Source organism: Bos indicus, chromosome 4 (assembly GCF_029378745.1).
Source record: "Bos indicus isolate NIAB-ARS_2022 breed Sahiwal x Tharparkar chromosome 4, NIAB-ARS_B.indTharparkar_mat_pri_1.0, whole genome shotgun sequence".
In the NCBI taxonomy this organism is placed as follows: Eukaryota; Metazoa; Chordata; class Mammalia; order Artiodactyla; family Bovidae; genus Bos; species Bos indicus.
The window spans coordinates 88680841-88697172 of NC_091763.1; positions in this window are offsets into that span (position 1 = coordinate 88680841).

The window sequence follows — 16332 nt, forward strand, 5'->3', positions numbered from 1 at the left end:
ATTATACAAACAGAAAGATGTCCATCATCTACATACAGTACTAGATAATTAAAATATTAGGGCCTACTCTCAAGAACATGTCCCGTGTTCATTTCATATTTTCATCTCTATGATAGTGGCTTATATAATAGAGAGGCTTGGGCACAACTTGAACATCAGAATTAGCTAGAATTGAGTTTTCTAGCTTTGGGATGGTGGTCATCTTTTAATTTTTTTCTAATGCTTATTTCTTCATTTGGAAAATAAGAATTATTCTTACTCCAGGGTGTTACTGAGTGATATAAATCCCATAATTAATTTTCACAGAAAACCCTTAGGTGATTTCAGAATCAGTTGTTGATTGTCTGATTGTAAGGATTTGGTTGAAATTGTTTTCCTGCAAACACTGTCTTTTAATGACATTTTAATGAAAGTCTTGATGTACTCATGTTAGCATTTAAAATGTAATAAATATCACCCTAATTAAGGCAGTTTAGGCCATCCATAAACATTACTTATTATCTTGGATTTTTTTCAATTATAAGAATTGTGTGTGAAAAATTAAAAGCAGATAAGCCATACACAACTGAATAAAAGATTTTTTTTTTGTCCAGATCATAAACATTCATTAAGTAGCTAAAATATTAATTAAATACCACCTTGGGAGACTCATTACCTCATAATTATGTTGACAAGTGAGCGAGTGCCTTTAAAATTTTAACTCTTTGATATTGTCTTGTGATCTGTCTAATCTGGCTTACTTTATTTTTTTAAGCAAAAAAAAAAAAAAAAATTAGTCTTATAAAGATTTTGTCCTCATCCCTCAAACTCATACTTGGTTTATCCCCCAATAATACTAGGTTCAGACTTTTACTAGGTTATACTTATACTAGGTTCAGTCTCTTCAAAAATTCTGAAGTGGAACGGCCTACAATTTTCTTGACGTATGTTCTTGGATATTTCCATAGCTGATTTCTCCAGCCTCTCAGAGGTCCTTCTCTTCTGTGCTTTCTCCCAGTTGGTGAATTTCAAGGACACTCCCATCCTGTCATAAACTGGCCAGATTCTTAGTCTCCTATCACACTCGCTCTGAATTCCTGTTTCTCTGGCTTCAGGTGAAAATTATCGGGCACTCCTGTTCACCTCTGTTCTTGGTGGAGACAGAGAACAGTTCCTGCTGTGCTCATCTACAAGGGTAAATGTGGTCAGGCTTTTATGGAGTAGTGGAGAGGGGCAGAGATGACAAGGATTGTTCATATACCTTTATAATGGCACTAGAAGGTCGATGTTTCAGTTAATTTTTCTTTTTGATAGCATTAGTCGCCTATTTTGATACATATATATGATGTGCTAGGTGTATTATTTAATTTGATAACAGCAATAATAATGGTTACTAATGATGACTCTTATTGTGTAGATGTAATAAACCTGCCAATAGACAAAGTAAGTTAGTTTCCAAGAAATACTCTTCTTAACTACTGCTTCTTTGATTTTTGATAACGGCTCTTTCTCCTCTCTGGTGAAATAGAAACAGAACCAGCCTGTTTAGCCAAACTAAGATATAATGACTTAACGTTGTAAAACTATCTGTGTTCTATTTGTTTTGCTAATATTTGTTTTAAGTGTCACTTATATGCCACTTGCTTATTTCACTAATCCAACTGAAAAGACTGAAAAGAAATCACATTTGACAGTTCAGTCAGGCTGAGAGAAGACAGTTTTAAGTCAGAGCTAGAATATGTTGTTTTCTAAGTGGACTTTTCACAGGACACAAAGAGGCAGCCAAGTTAATGCAACATGCAACACATTCTAAGGCTTGAGTCAGTCTGATCTGCAAATAGAGTCATGACCCATGGAGATCTCATGTAGGTAGGCTCCTTTTCAGGGAGGATGTTGTTGTTTAGTCACTAAGTCATGTCCAACTCCTTGCAACCTCAGGGACTGTAGCCCACCAGGCTCCTCTATCCCTGGAATTCTCCAGGCAAGAATACTGGAGTGGGTTGCCATTTCCTCCTCCATGGGATCTTCCTGACCCAGGGATTGAGCTCAGATCTCTTACTTGGCAGGTGGGTTCTTTACCACTGAGTAAACTCAGGGAGAATGTTGCAGTGATACTGTGCCATCCCTCAGGCACAACGCCACCATCACATCTGGCTTCACTGCAGTATGACTGCCAAGTATTTCATTTCCAACAGAACAATTTTTTAATGGCTCATATATTTAGATTTTTTAAAGTCTTATTTTGGTATTTCCTAGGAAGCTTTAATGCCAGCAGGTCTATGAATCATTACATGGTCTTGGGTTTCTATCCTTTCTTTGTACTTGTCTTTTATACAGAGGAGGGTGTAGGATAATAAAGGCGATAATTTATTAATTTTTATTCTTATTTCTTATTAATTTATTAACATTAAGAACATTACATTTATTTGGTATTTACAATGTGTCTGGTGTAATGGCAGAAAAAAACTTTCTTTTATCCTCTTAAGTTCTATAGCTGGGGCCTGTGAATTGAACTGGCCAAAGACAGATTAACAGGAGAAAAACACACAAACTTTATTGAATATTTTTACCCATACATGTAAGTTTTTATAGGAAAAAGGGTGACCCAAAGTAACAGTGAGGATCAAGAGTTTACAGATCTTTTTAACAGAGAATGATAAATTGTGAAGTGACAAGACAAAAGGAAAGGGGGTTAAGATTTGAGGGACAGTAAATTGTGGCTAGGAAATATCTGAGGGAAACTACTGGGGGATAAGGGTCATTTTCATAAGTTTGTTTGTGCACATTCATTTTAGCATCAGCTACCCGTCTCTGGTGATGTTTCCCTCTTCCTGGTACAGAGTACACCTTTCACAAGGGAAATATTCAAACAGCAAGGCAGAGGTCAGAATATTGTCTGCATTTGCTGTTGTTCAATCACCTTCACCTCAAAATAGTCATAATAATATGGGAAAGGGGCACATTTAGGGTGGCATGTCTGGAACCTCTTCACAGGCTTTGTGCTAAGCTATCTGTGTATTTTATCTCATTAAAATTTCACAGCAGACCTGTGAGAGTGTTGCCATTAATAGTCATATTTTTTAATTGAAAAAAAAAAAAAAAAAAAGAAAGGAAAACTAAAGTGCAGTGAAGTTAAATAGTTTGGGCAAGGCCATATTGCTCCCAAGTTGAGAAGCCAGATTCCAGTCCTGCTTGTCCTCATGTAGAAAACAAAGTTGCCTAGAACAGTAGTTCAGTCATTTACAGACATGAAAGAGCCCCGAGACAGCTCAGAATTTTGTTGAGGCTGCTGAAGAGATTAAAGAAAATTAATAACATACCCAAGACCACATCATTAGAAAACAGCTGCACTGAGGATGCAGTATCCAGGTGTGTCAGGCTGAAAGCTTTGAAGAATCAAAGTGGTTTGATCCATTCCACAGTTAAAAAAAAAATACATTTTACACTGTGACCCATTGCATGCATGTATAATATGTATAGAAAAGATTTGTAAATTCATACTCATGCTTACTATATGGGAATATAGTACCTTCTGTGTTTCCTATTCTGTCCCATTCTATCTTTTTCTATTTCACTGTAGTATTGCCTATTTCACTTATTTTTTTAAAAAAGCTTATTCCAAACAATGAAATCAATCCTGTGGTCCACTAATAGTTTGTGACCTACAATTTGGGGGAAAATGCTAGAGATAAGCCTACTCAACATCACTTTCTTAGATAATCATGTTCACAGTTACCTGTGCCTAAAATGCACATACTACTTAGGTGATTTAGTTTCTGCTCTGAAATGTTAGTTTCTGTGTGTAGATTTTGACCAGTGATGATCTCAGTGCAGAGATTAGCTGTGCTCTCTTGTGGAAGCACTGACTGAGCTCTCCTATTTCCTTCAACTGGTGCCCTGTGATCTTTGTTGAGGCAAAGATCAGTCTTACAGTCATCAGGCAATGCAGTCTCAGAATCTATAGATGGAGAAAAAAAGGAAATTGTTAATGCAGCTTGTACTGAATTTCTACATTTGAAGTGAATTTTGCTAGGTATGACTCTTCCCTTTTCACTGACTATATTTTTTAAATGAGGCTTAGATTACTGTTATTACCCTGAAAATTCTCCGTATTGTCTAGTTATGCCAGTAGCCATGATAAACATTTCTTTATTGTTCTTGGACTGTGCTTACTGCTATGCTTGGTCATTCACTCTTTGCAACACCATGGACTGTTGCCCTCCAGGCTCCTTGTCCGTGGTGATTCTTCAGGCAAGAATACTGAAGTGGATTGCCATGCTCTCCTCCAAGGGATCTCCTCTAGCCAGGGATCGAACCCAGGTCCCCCACATTACAGGCAGATTCTTTACTGTCTGAGCCACCTGGGAAGCCCCTAGTTCTTGGACTAAGAATTCATAATTCCTAACTTTTTCTAGAGATATCCCTAATTTAACTACACATATTGGCTTTTATGGGCTCCTATGGCACCCCACTCCAATATTTTGCCTGGAGAATTCCATGGACGGAGGAGCCTGGTGGGCTGCAGTCCATGGGGTCATGAAGAGTCGAACACGACTGAGCGACTTCACTTTCACTTTTCACTTTCAGGCATTGGAGAAGATAATGGCAACGCACTCCAGTGTTCTTGCTTGGAGAATCCCAGGGACGGGGGAGCCTGTGGGCTGCCGTCTATAGGGTTGCACAGAGTCGGACACGACTGAAGTGACTTAGTAGTAGTAGTAGTATAAGTCAAACACAATTCTCTCTACACTTGTTACAGCTATCTTTCTTATAGTTTGGGGCCAAATGCAGTGAACCACAATAAGCAAGATTTAATAATATAGGTAAGAGAGGGGAAATAACACTACACTTCAGATATACAGAGCTTCTTGTGAAAAATACTTCATAGGTATCATCATCACAGCATCCTTGGGAGTTAGGCTAATCTAGGTGCTACCCATATATTTTTATTTAAAGAGTTGAGTAACACTTAAAGGTTGAATGATTTGAGCTATCCAATCACTGGATAATAAAGCTAAGTGAAAGTGTGAAAGTGTTAGTTGTGTCCAACACTTTTGGGACTCCATGGACTGTAGCCCACCAGGTTCCCCCGTCTATGGGATTTCTTAGGCAAGAATACTGGAGTGGGTTGCCATATCCTTTTCCAGGGGATCTTCCCAACCCAGGGATCAAACCTGGGTCCCCTGCATTGCAGGCAGAATCTTTACCATCTGAGCCTGGAAATAAATGCTCAACTCTTTTCTGAATACAGATTCTTAAATCCCCAAAGTCACCGGCCTTCAGGTCCCATTGGTGAATGGAAGACTCAGTTAAGACAGAAAGAAAAAAGTTAAAAGTAAATGTAAGTAGAGAGAAAAAATGTCTCCTTGTAAAGGAAACCACCAGAAAATGTTTCCACTGCTGCTGTGTGTGCTGTATTCTAATCTTGGGTTATATCACATCATTAGATAGAATGGTGGCAATTCAAGAGAATTCTAAGGGAATAAGATTAGTTAAAGTCCCTGCTAGGAAATTTCCTGGAAGTCCAGTGGTTATAACTTGGCCTTTTCATTGCTCAGCCCTGGGGTTTGATCCCTGGTTGGGGAACTAGTTCCTGCAAGCTCTGGGATGTGGCCAAAAGAAAAAGAAAATAATCTTTGCTAATTGTAACCTCTAAGATACATTTTACTTTTCATATAACAAGGTAACATAAAACATAGCTATTGTTACTTAAGAATGATAATTGTCACATTTTGTGACAATTAATTAATTTGTTACACAAAATGTGACAATTTTCATTCTTAAGTAACAATAGCTATGTTTTACGTTACCTTGTTACATTTTGTGACAATTATCATTCTTAAGTAACAATAGCTATGTTTTACGTTACCTTGTTACATTTTGTGACAATTATCATTCTTAAGTAACAATAGCTATGTTTTACCTTACCTTGTTATATGAAAAGTAAAATGTATCTTAGAGGTTACAATTAGCAGAGATTATTTTCTTTTTCTTTTGGCCACATCCCAGAGCTTGCAGGAACTAGTTCCCCCACCAGGGATCAAACCCCAGGGCTGAGCAATGGAAAGGCCAAGTTGTAACCACTGGACTGCCAGGAAATTCCCTAGCAGGGACTTTAACTAATCTTATTCCCTTAGAATTCTCTTGAGTTGCCACCTACCTAATGATGTGATATAACCCAAGATTAGAATACAGCACACACAGCAGCATAGTTTGGAGAAGGCAATGGCAGCCCACTCCAATACTCTTGCCTGGCAAATCCCATGGACCAAGGAGCCTGGTAGGCTGCAGTCCATTGGGTCGCTGGGGGTCGGACACGACTGAGCGACTTCACTTTTACTTTTCACTTTCCTGCATTGGAGAGGGAAATGGCAACCCACTCCAGTGTTCTTGCCTGGAGAATCCCAGGGACGGCGGAGCCTGGTGGGCTGCAGTCTATGGGGTTGCACAGAGTCGGACATGACTGAATCGACTTAGCAGCAACTTGAATTTAATACAATAGATTTGGGAGAATGATAGAAGATTAAAAGTAATTTAAGTGACACTCAGGATAAGCAAAAAGTAATTAGTTGAAAGGATTAGCAGATAGATTCACTCACTCACATACTCAGTTAAAAACTTAGGGGCCAAGCACAGTACTGGGAATTGGAACAGTAGTGAAAGTGAAGGAGGAGAGTGAAAAAGTTGGCTTAAAGCTCAACATTCAGAAAACTAAGATCATGGCATCTGGTCCTATCACTTCATGGGAAATAGATGGGGAAACATCGGAAACAGTGTCAGACTTTATTTTGGGGGGCTCCAAAACCACTACAGATGGTGATTGCAGCCATGAAATTAAAAGATGCTTACTCCTTGCAAGGAAAGATATGACCATCCTAGATAGGATATCTAAAAGCAGAGACATTACTTTGCCAACAAAGGTCCATCTAGTCAAGGCTATGATTTTTCCAGTAGTCATGTATGGATGTGAGAGTTGGATGGTGAAGAAACCTGAACACCGAAGAATTGATGCTTTTGAACTGTGGTGTTGGAGCAGACTCTTGAGAGTCCTTTGGACTGCAAGGAGATCCAACCAGTCCATCCTAAAGGAGATCAGTCCTGCGTGTTCATTGGAAGGACTGATGTTGAAGCTGAAACTCCAATACTTTGGCCACCTCATGCGAAGTGTTGACTCATTGGAAAAGACCCTAATGCTGGGAAGGATTGGGGGCAGGAGGAAAAGGGGATGACAGAGGATGAGATGGCTGGATGGCATCACCGACTTGATGGACATGGGTTTGGGTAGACTCCGGGAGTTGGTGATGGACAGGGAGGCCTGGCATATTGAGGTTCATGGGGTCGCAAAGAGTTTGACATAACTGAGTGACTGAACTGAACTGAACTGAGTAAAGGAGGCAGTCCTGAATATTTATTGGCAGGACTGATGCTGAAGCTGAAATCTCAATACTTTGGCCAATTCGAAGAATTTACTCCTTGGAAAAGACCCTGATGCTGGGAAAGATGAAAGGCAGGAGGAGAAGGGGACGATACAGGATGAGATGGTTGGATGGCATCACTGATTTGATGGACATGAATTTGAGCAAGCTCTGGGAGTTGGTGATGGACAGGGAAGCCTGGTGTGCTGCAGTCTATGGGATCGCAAAGAGTCAGGCATGACTGAAATGACTGAACTGACTGAGGGAGGCAGACATTTCAAATTTGAACACAAACTGTGACTGGTGCTAAGAAAAAAGTACAATTTTTCTGACCGTGTTGATAGATTTAAAATAACTTTAGTGGCAATCAGCGATTAACACTTCAATAGTCATGCATGCTAAATCTCTTCAGTCATGTCCAACTTTTTGCTACCCCATGAATTGTAGCCCATCAGGCTCCTCTATCCATAGGATTCTCCACAAGAATACTGGAGGGGGTTGCTATGGCTTTCTCCAGGGAATCTTCCTGACCCAGGGATCCAATCTGCGTCTCCTGTAGCTCCTGAATTGCAGGGAGATTCTTGACTGCTGAACCACCAGGGAAGTCCTAATAATCATATCTATTGGTATTTGGAAAGGCTGCACAGTAGGAACAGACATGGAGACATATATTTTTAGGCTCAGAATAGAGATTTTTAAAATCTAAGAAAAAGAAATTAACTGAGAGGTGCACGACAGGATCCCACTGGAAGAAGATATATAGAATTCCCATATGTAATTAATTCTGTCCATGAGAACCTGTAACTCCCCAAACTTCTTCAAAGGAATAGGAACTTTGATGGGTAGTGAAAAATTTGACTTTTATTTTTGTTTACATCCTGGCTGAAAAGTTGGCCTAGACTGGATTGCCACACGTTCCTGCTGGGAAGACTGATTGCTTGAGACTTTAGCCATAGTTTTGCTTTCACAAAATAGCCATTAAAAAAAATTATTCATTTATATGGCAATGCTGTTGTAATTGCTGCGTTTGGGATCTAGCTCCCTGACTGGGGATTGAACCTAGGCCCCTTGCATTGGGAGTTTGAAGTCTTAGCCACTGGATCAACAAAGTCCCCCAAATATACATGCTTAAGGCAGACTGCAGAACATGGCTTTCTAGGATGATAAATGTTAAGTCGCTTAAAACTCTCGACCACATTTTTGAACCAGTGCTCTACCCTAAGAAAAAAATCAGTCTGCACCCTGAGTGCTCCATGTAGAAGTATCTCTACAGGCTCCAGATATCTTAAACAGATAAGAAGAAAACATCTGTTTGTCGCATTGTCTTTTGAAGCTGAGCCCATCTGTTCTTTAATGGTATTTATCTTCACCTTTAGTAAATGTGCTCAGGTATATTTAATGCCAGTGGGTCCTTGTTGTCTTTGGACAAAGGAAATTTATGAATACACAGGTGTTTTCTGTTTGTGTTAGACTACAGTGACCATTTGGACCTTTGATATAATCTCATATGTAGAAGATATAGTAACCAGGACTTTGATGATCCAGAGAAATAAAAAGTGAATGTCATCTGACTGCTCAGGGGAAGAGAAACAAGTCTTATGGCTAATAGGAGATCAAATGCAAACTCATATCTCATGTTATAGCTATTTTACTGTTGTGAACTTCATTGGGCAAAGCACTGATAATGATGGAGGTATTATTTTTCTTAAACTTGAACTTGACTGGTACTGTTCAGGAGGTGGAACTATTCCTTGCTACCCCTCTTGAGTTCTTGTGCCTATACTGGTAATAAACTTTATACAAGACACATTAACAGGAGAAAATTTCATGTGCATGAGAGATCATAAAATGATGCTCAGAGAGTGATATGAAGTAGGCAGATTTTTCATCTTTTTATGTAAAGAAACAATACATTTGTGAGCATTTGACAAGACAAAGAGGCTTAAGTTTGAGGCCTTAATAAATAAGGAAATTAAGCAAAGTTTAGGCTTGGGTAGTAAAGTATTAAAGAAGGAACAGGGTTTGTGTATATGGGCTTGTCAGCCCTGAAATGAATTATCTCTGGTGATAAGGATGTCTCTATTAGCATCCAGTTCCTGGGAGGGTACTCTTCACAAGGGAGATTTATCTCCTGTATTCAGGGAGACAAAGAAGGATCAAAGGGTTCATATATGTTCTGCTTTCCAAGTAACTTTAATTAGAAATAATCAATATGCAGCTTTGGCATCTTTGGGGGCAGGCTGTGTGCCCTGAACTCCAACCTGCTAAGCCCCCTTTGTCCATCAGTACCAGGCAGCTGAGGCACTGGAACCACAGAAGAACCAGCCCTGGTCCCAGCTTTACGTGATGGAATGTTGGTGGGATGACTGCAAGTCAGGCGTCATGGCGCTCAGCCTGGGGTCTGACAGGAGCACCCCTGGGGAAGCTACTGTACTTCTAATTAGCCTCTAGGATTTAGAGACTCTTCATGGCTTTATTCCATGAAGTATTTGTTCAATTACTTCATTTCAGTCATATCTGGGTGTGTCAGGATGTCATGCTTGGCTATAGAAGACATACTTGTTTTCTGAGTAATGTTTGAATTCTGGCTTATGGATGCTACACTTTTTTTTTTTTTTTAATGTTTGAACATCTTCATTTTAAAGTGTCACCACAAGCCATGATTTTGAGTTTACTGAAATTCCAGGTACATCAAAGTCATTTATTTCATTAACTAGTTAACTCACTCTGCAGCCGCAAACAGGAGGTTGACAAAGAGTCTCCACTGGACCGTACGTGTCAGGCTCACTGAGGTATCTTTTGCCATGGCCTCAAACCCTGGGCTTCAGTGGGCTTCCTCATAGAGTCCAATTAAAGCAAGAACCCTGGGAAGGCAGTTTACCACGAATCCCCCATCCTCCTTCTCTGATCCCCTGGACCTGTAGCAGCTTCCTCATCTGCCACCATCCCCCACATGACCTCTGACCACCTGGCCTGCATTCAGCAAGAATCCTGTCAGGTGACTTTAGCCAGACTCTCCCCTCACCCCTGATATTTCCTTTAGTAATTTTGTACCCACCGACCACCCTCAGCCCCCTGTTCCTCAGTTATAAATTCTCAGATTCCTTGTTGTATTCAGAAATTGAGCCCAGTTGTATGCTGAGGTCTCTTTTCCCCTATTGCAGTAGTTTATCTTCACAAAATTTGTTTTTACTACTTCAATTGCTGTCTTGTTCTGGTTTTTGTTTGATAGTTCTGAAGCTTCTGGATGATACATTTTGTTCTTGTTTGAAAATCTTCATTTTAAAGTGTCACCATAAGCCATGGTTTTGAGTTTACTGGGATTCAAAGTATGTTGAGTTCATTCCTTTAATAACTAACTCCTGTGTGTATCTATTATCAACTAAGTGGCTTAGAAAGTTGACAATAAACTAATCCTACAGTTAAAGGTATATTATGTACACCTTTTATAATACCTCTATGGTGTACAAAGATATTTTGGACACAGAAAATCCTTAATAGGCACATTCACATACTTTTCAAAGGAACTGTTGTCCAAGAATAAGAAGAATTGCTTTCATATTTTCAATTAAACACTGTTGGTATTGACTCTGCCATGCATTTTCAATAGGTGAATATTTATACCTTTTACAATATATCAATATAACTTGTTTAAGGTTTCAATATTTAGAATTCATATTTAATTATACTATGGTTTTCTAGCTTCTTTTTTAAAATATAAATTTATTTATTTTAATTGGAGGTTAATTACTTTACAATATTGTATTGGTTTTGCCATACATTGACATGAATCTGCCACGGGTGTACATGTGTTCCCCATCCTGAAGCCCCTCCCACCTTCCTCCCCACCCCATCCCTCTGGGTCATCCTAGTGCACCAGCCCTGAGCATCCTGTATCATGCATCAAACCTGGACTGGTGATTCATTTCACATATGATAATATACATGTTTCAATGCCATTCTCCCAAATCATCCCACCCTCGCCCTCTCCCACAGAGTCCAAAAGACTTTTCTCTACATCTGTGTCTCTTTTGCTGTCTCTCATACAGGATTATCGTTACCATTTTTCTAAATTCCATATATATGCGTTATTATACTGTATTTTTTTTTTTCTGGCTTACTTCACTCTGTATAATAGGCTCCAGTTTCATCCACCTCATTAGAACTGATTCAAATGTATTCTTTTTAATGGCTGAGTAATACTCCATTGTGTATATGTATCACAGCCTTCTTATCCATTCGTCTGCTGATGGACATCTAGATTGCTTCCATGTCCTGGCTATTCCAAACAGTGCTGTGATGAACATTGGGGTACACGTGTCTCTTTCAATTCTGGTTTCCTTGGTATGTATGCCCAGAAGTGGGATTGCTGGGTCATATGGCAGTTCTATTTCCAGTTTTTTAAGGAATCTCCACACTGTTCTCCATAGTGGCTGTACTAGTTTGCATTCCCACCAACAGTGTAAGAGGGTTCCCTTTTCTCCACACCCTCTCCAGCATTTATTGCTTGTAGACTTTTGGATAGCAGCCATTCTGACTGGCATGAAATGGTACCTCACTGTGGTTTTGATTTGCATCTCTCTGATAATGAGTGGTGTTGAGCATCTTTTCATGTGTTTGTTAGCCATCTGTATGTCTTCTTTGGAGAAATGTCTGTTTAGTTCTTTGGCCCACTTTTTGATTGGGTCATTTATTTTTCTGGAATTGAGCTACAGGAGTTGCTTGTATATTTTTGAGATTCTTTGTCAGTTGTTTCATTTGCTATTATTTTCTCCCATTCTGAAGGCTGTCTTTTCACCTTGCTTATAGTTTCCTTTGTTGTGCAGAAGCTTTTAAGTTTAATTAGGTCCCATTTGTTTATTTTTGCTTTTATTTCCAATGTTCTGGGAGGTGGGTCACAGAGGAGCCTGCTATGATTTATGTCAGAGAGTGTTTTGCCTATGCTCCCCTCTAGGAGTTTTATAGTTTCTGGTCTTACGTTTAGATCTTTAATCCATTTTGAGTTTATTTTTGTGTGTGGTGTTAGAAAGTGCTCTAGTTTCATTCTTTTACAAGTGGTTGACCAATTTTCCCAGCACCACTTGTTAAAGAGATTGTCTTTTCTCCATTGTATATTCTTGCCTCCTTTGTCAAAGATAAGGTGTCCAAAGGTGTGTGGATTTATCTCTGGGCTTTCTATTTTGTTCCATTGATCTGTATTTCTGTCTTTGTGCCAGTACCATACTGTCTTGATGACTGTGGCTTTGTAGTAGAGCCTGAAGTCAGGCAGGTTGATTCCTCCAGTTCCATTTTTCTTTCTCAAGATTGCTTTGGCTATTCAAGGTTTTTTGTATTTCCATACAAATTGTGAAATTATTTGTTCTAGCTCTGTGAAAAATACCGTTGGTAGCTTGATAGGGATTGCATGGAATCTATAGATTGCTTTGGGTAGTATATTCATTTTTACTATATTGATTCTTCTGATCCATGAACATGGTATATTTCTCCATCTATTAGTGTCCTCTTTGATTTCTTTCACCAGTGTTTTATAGTTTTCTATATATAGGTCTTTTGTTTCTTTAGGTATATATATTCCTAAGTATTTTATTCTTTTCGTTGCAATGGTGAATGAAATTGTTTCCTTAATTTCTCTTTCTATTTTCTCATTATTAGTGTATAGGAATGCAAGGGATTTCTGTGTGTTGATTTTATATCCTGCAACTTTATTATATTCATTGATTAGCTCTAGTAATTTTCTGGTGGAGTCTTTAGGGTTTTCTATGTAGAGGATCATGTCATCTGCAAACAGTGAGAGTTTTACTTCTTCTTTTCCAATTTGGATTCCTTTTATTTCTTTTTCTGCTCTGATTGCTGTGGCCAAAACTTCCAAAACTATGTTGAATAATAGTGGTGAGAGTGGGCACCCTTGTCTTGTTCCTGACTTTAGGGGAAATACTTTCAATTTTTCACCATTGAGGATAATGTAGCCTTTATTATGTTGAAGTATGTTCCTTCTATTCCTGCTTTCTGGAGGGTTTTTTTTTTTTTTATCATAAATGAATGTTGAATTTTGTCAAAGGCTTTCTCTGCATCTATTGAGATAATCATATGGCTTTTATTTTTCAATTTGTTAATGTGGTGTATTACATTGATTGATTTGTGGATATTGAAGAATCCTTGCATCCCTGGGATAAAGCCCACTTGGTCATGATGTATGATCTTTTTAATGTGTTGTTGAATTCTGATTGCTAGAATTTTGTTAAGGATTTTTGCATCTATGTTCATCAGTGATATTGGCCTGTAGTTTTCTTTTTCTTTTTTTTTGTGGTATCTTTGTCAACTTTGGGTATTAAGGTGATGGTGGCCTCATAGAATGAGTTTGGAAGGGTACCTTCCTCTGCAATTTTCTGGAAGAGTTTGAGTAGGATAGGTGTTAGCTCTTCTCTGAATTTTTGGTAGAATTCAGCTGTGAAGCCATCTGGACCTGGGCTTTTGTTTGCTGGAAGATTTCTGGTTACAGTTTCAATTTCCATGCTTGTGATGGGTCTGTTAAGATTTTATATTTCTCCCTGGTTCAGTTTTGGAAAGTTGTATTTTTCTAAGAATTTGTCCATTTCTTCCAAATTGTCCATTTTATTGGCATATAATTGCTGATACTAGTCTCTTATGATCCTTTGTATTTCTATGTTGTCTGTTGTGATCTCTCCATTTTCATTTCTAATTTTATTAACTTGATTTTTCTCCCTTTGTTTCTTGATGTGTCTGCCTAATGGTTTGTCAATTTTATTTATCCTCTCAAAGAACCAGCTTTTGGCTTTGTTGCTTTTTGCTATGGTCTCTTTGGTTTCTTTTGCATTTATATCTGCCCTAGTTTTTAAGATTTATTTCCTTCTACTAACCCTGGGGTTCTTCATTTCTTCCTTTTCTAGTTGCTTTAGGTGCAGAATTAGGTTATTTATTTGACTTTTTTCTTGTTTCTTAAGGTATGCCTGTATTGCTCTGAACCTTCCCCTTAGTACTGCTTTTCCAGTGTCCCATAGGTTTGGGGTTGTTGTGTTTTCATTTTCATTCGTTTCTATGCACATTTGATTTCTTTTTTGATTTCATCTGTGATTTATTGGTTATTGAGCAGCATGTTGTTCAGCCTCCATATGTTGGAATTTTAAATAGTTTTTCTTCTGTAATTGAGATCTAATCTTACTGCAGTGTGGTCAGAAAAGATGCTTGGAATGATTTCATTTTTTTTTTTTGAATTTATCAAGGCTAGATTTATGGCCCAGGATGTGATCTATCCTGGAGAATGTTCCATGTGTGCTTGAGAAAAAGGTGAAATTCATTGTTTTGGGGTGAAATGTCCTATAGATATCAATTAGGTCTAACTGGTCTATTGTATCATTTAAAGTTTGTGTTTCCTTGTTAATTTTCTGTTTAGTTGATCTATCTATAGGTGTGAGTGGGATATTAAAGTCTCACACTATTATTGTGTTATTGTTAATTTCCCCTTTCATACTTGTTAGCATTTGTCTTACATATTGTGGTGCTCCTATGTTGGGTGCATATATATTTATAATTGTTATCTCTTCTTCTTGGATTGATCCTTTGATCATTATGTAGTGTCCTTCTTTGTCTCTTTTCACAGCCTTTGTTTTAAAGTCTATTTTATCTGATATGAGTATTGCTACTCCTACTTTCTTTTGGTCTCTATTTGCATGGAATATCTTTTTCCAGCCCTTCACTTTCAGTCTGTATGTGTTCCTTGTTTCAAGGTGGGTCTCTTGTAGACAACATATATAGGAGACTTGTTTTTGTATCCATTCAGCCAGCCTTTGTCTTTTGGTTGGGGCATTCAACCCATTTACATTTAAGGTAATTATTGATAAGTATGATCCCATTGCCATTTACTTTATTGTTTTTGGTTCGAGTTTATACACCCTTTCTGTGTTTCCTGTTTAGAGAAGATCCTTTAGCATTTGTTGGAGAGCTGGTTTGGTGGTGCTGAATTCTCTCGGCTTTTGCTTGTCTGAAAAGCTTTTGATTTCTCCTTCATATTTGAATGAGATCCTTGCTGGATACAGTAATCTGGGCTGTAGGTTATTTTCTTTCATCACTTTAAGTATGTCCTGTCATTCCCTCCTGGCCTGAAGAGTTTCTATTGAAAGATCAGCTGTTATCCTTATGGGAATCCCCTTGTGTGTTATTTGTTGTTTTTCCCTTGCTGCTTTTCATATTTGTTCTTTGTGTTTGATCTTTGTTAATTTGATTAATATGTGTCTTGGGGTGTTTCACCTTGGGTTTATCCTGTTTGGGGGTCTCTGGGTTTCTTGGACTTGGGTGATTATTTCCTTCCCCATTTTAGGGAAGTTTTCAACTATTATCTCCTCAAGTATTTTCTCATGGTCTTTCTTTTTGTCGTCTTCTTCTGGGACTCCTATGATTCGAATGTTGGGGCATTTAACATTGTCCCAGAGGTCTCTGAGATTGCCCTCATTTCTTTTAATTTGTTTTTCTTTTTTCCTCTCTGTTTCATTTATTTCTACCATTCTACCTCACTTATCCTATCTTCTGTCTCCGTTATTCTACTGTTGGTTCCCTCCAGAGTGTTTTTTATCTCATTTATTGCATTATTCGTTATATATTGACTCTTTTTTATTTCTTCTAGGTCCTTGTTAAACCTTTCTTGCATCTTCTCAATCCTTGTCTCCAGGCTCTTTATCTGTAACTCCATTTTGTTTTCAAGATTTTGGATCATTTTCACTATCATTATTTGGAATTCTTTATCAGGTAGATTCCCTATCTCTTCCTCTTTTGTTTGGTTTGGTGGGCATTTATCCTGTTCCTTTACCTGCTGGGTATTTCTCTGCCTCTTCATCTTGTTTATATTGCTGTGTTTGGGTGGCCTTTCCATATTCTGGCAGTTTGTGGAGTTCTCTTTATTATGGAATTTCCTTGCTGTGGGTGG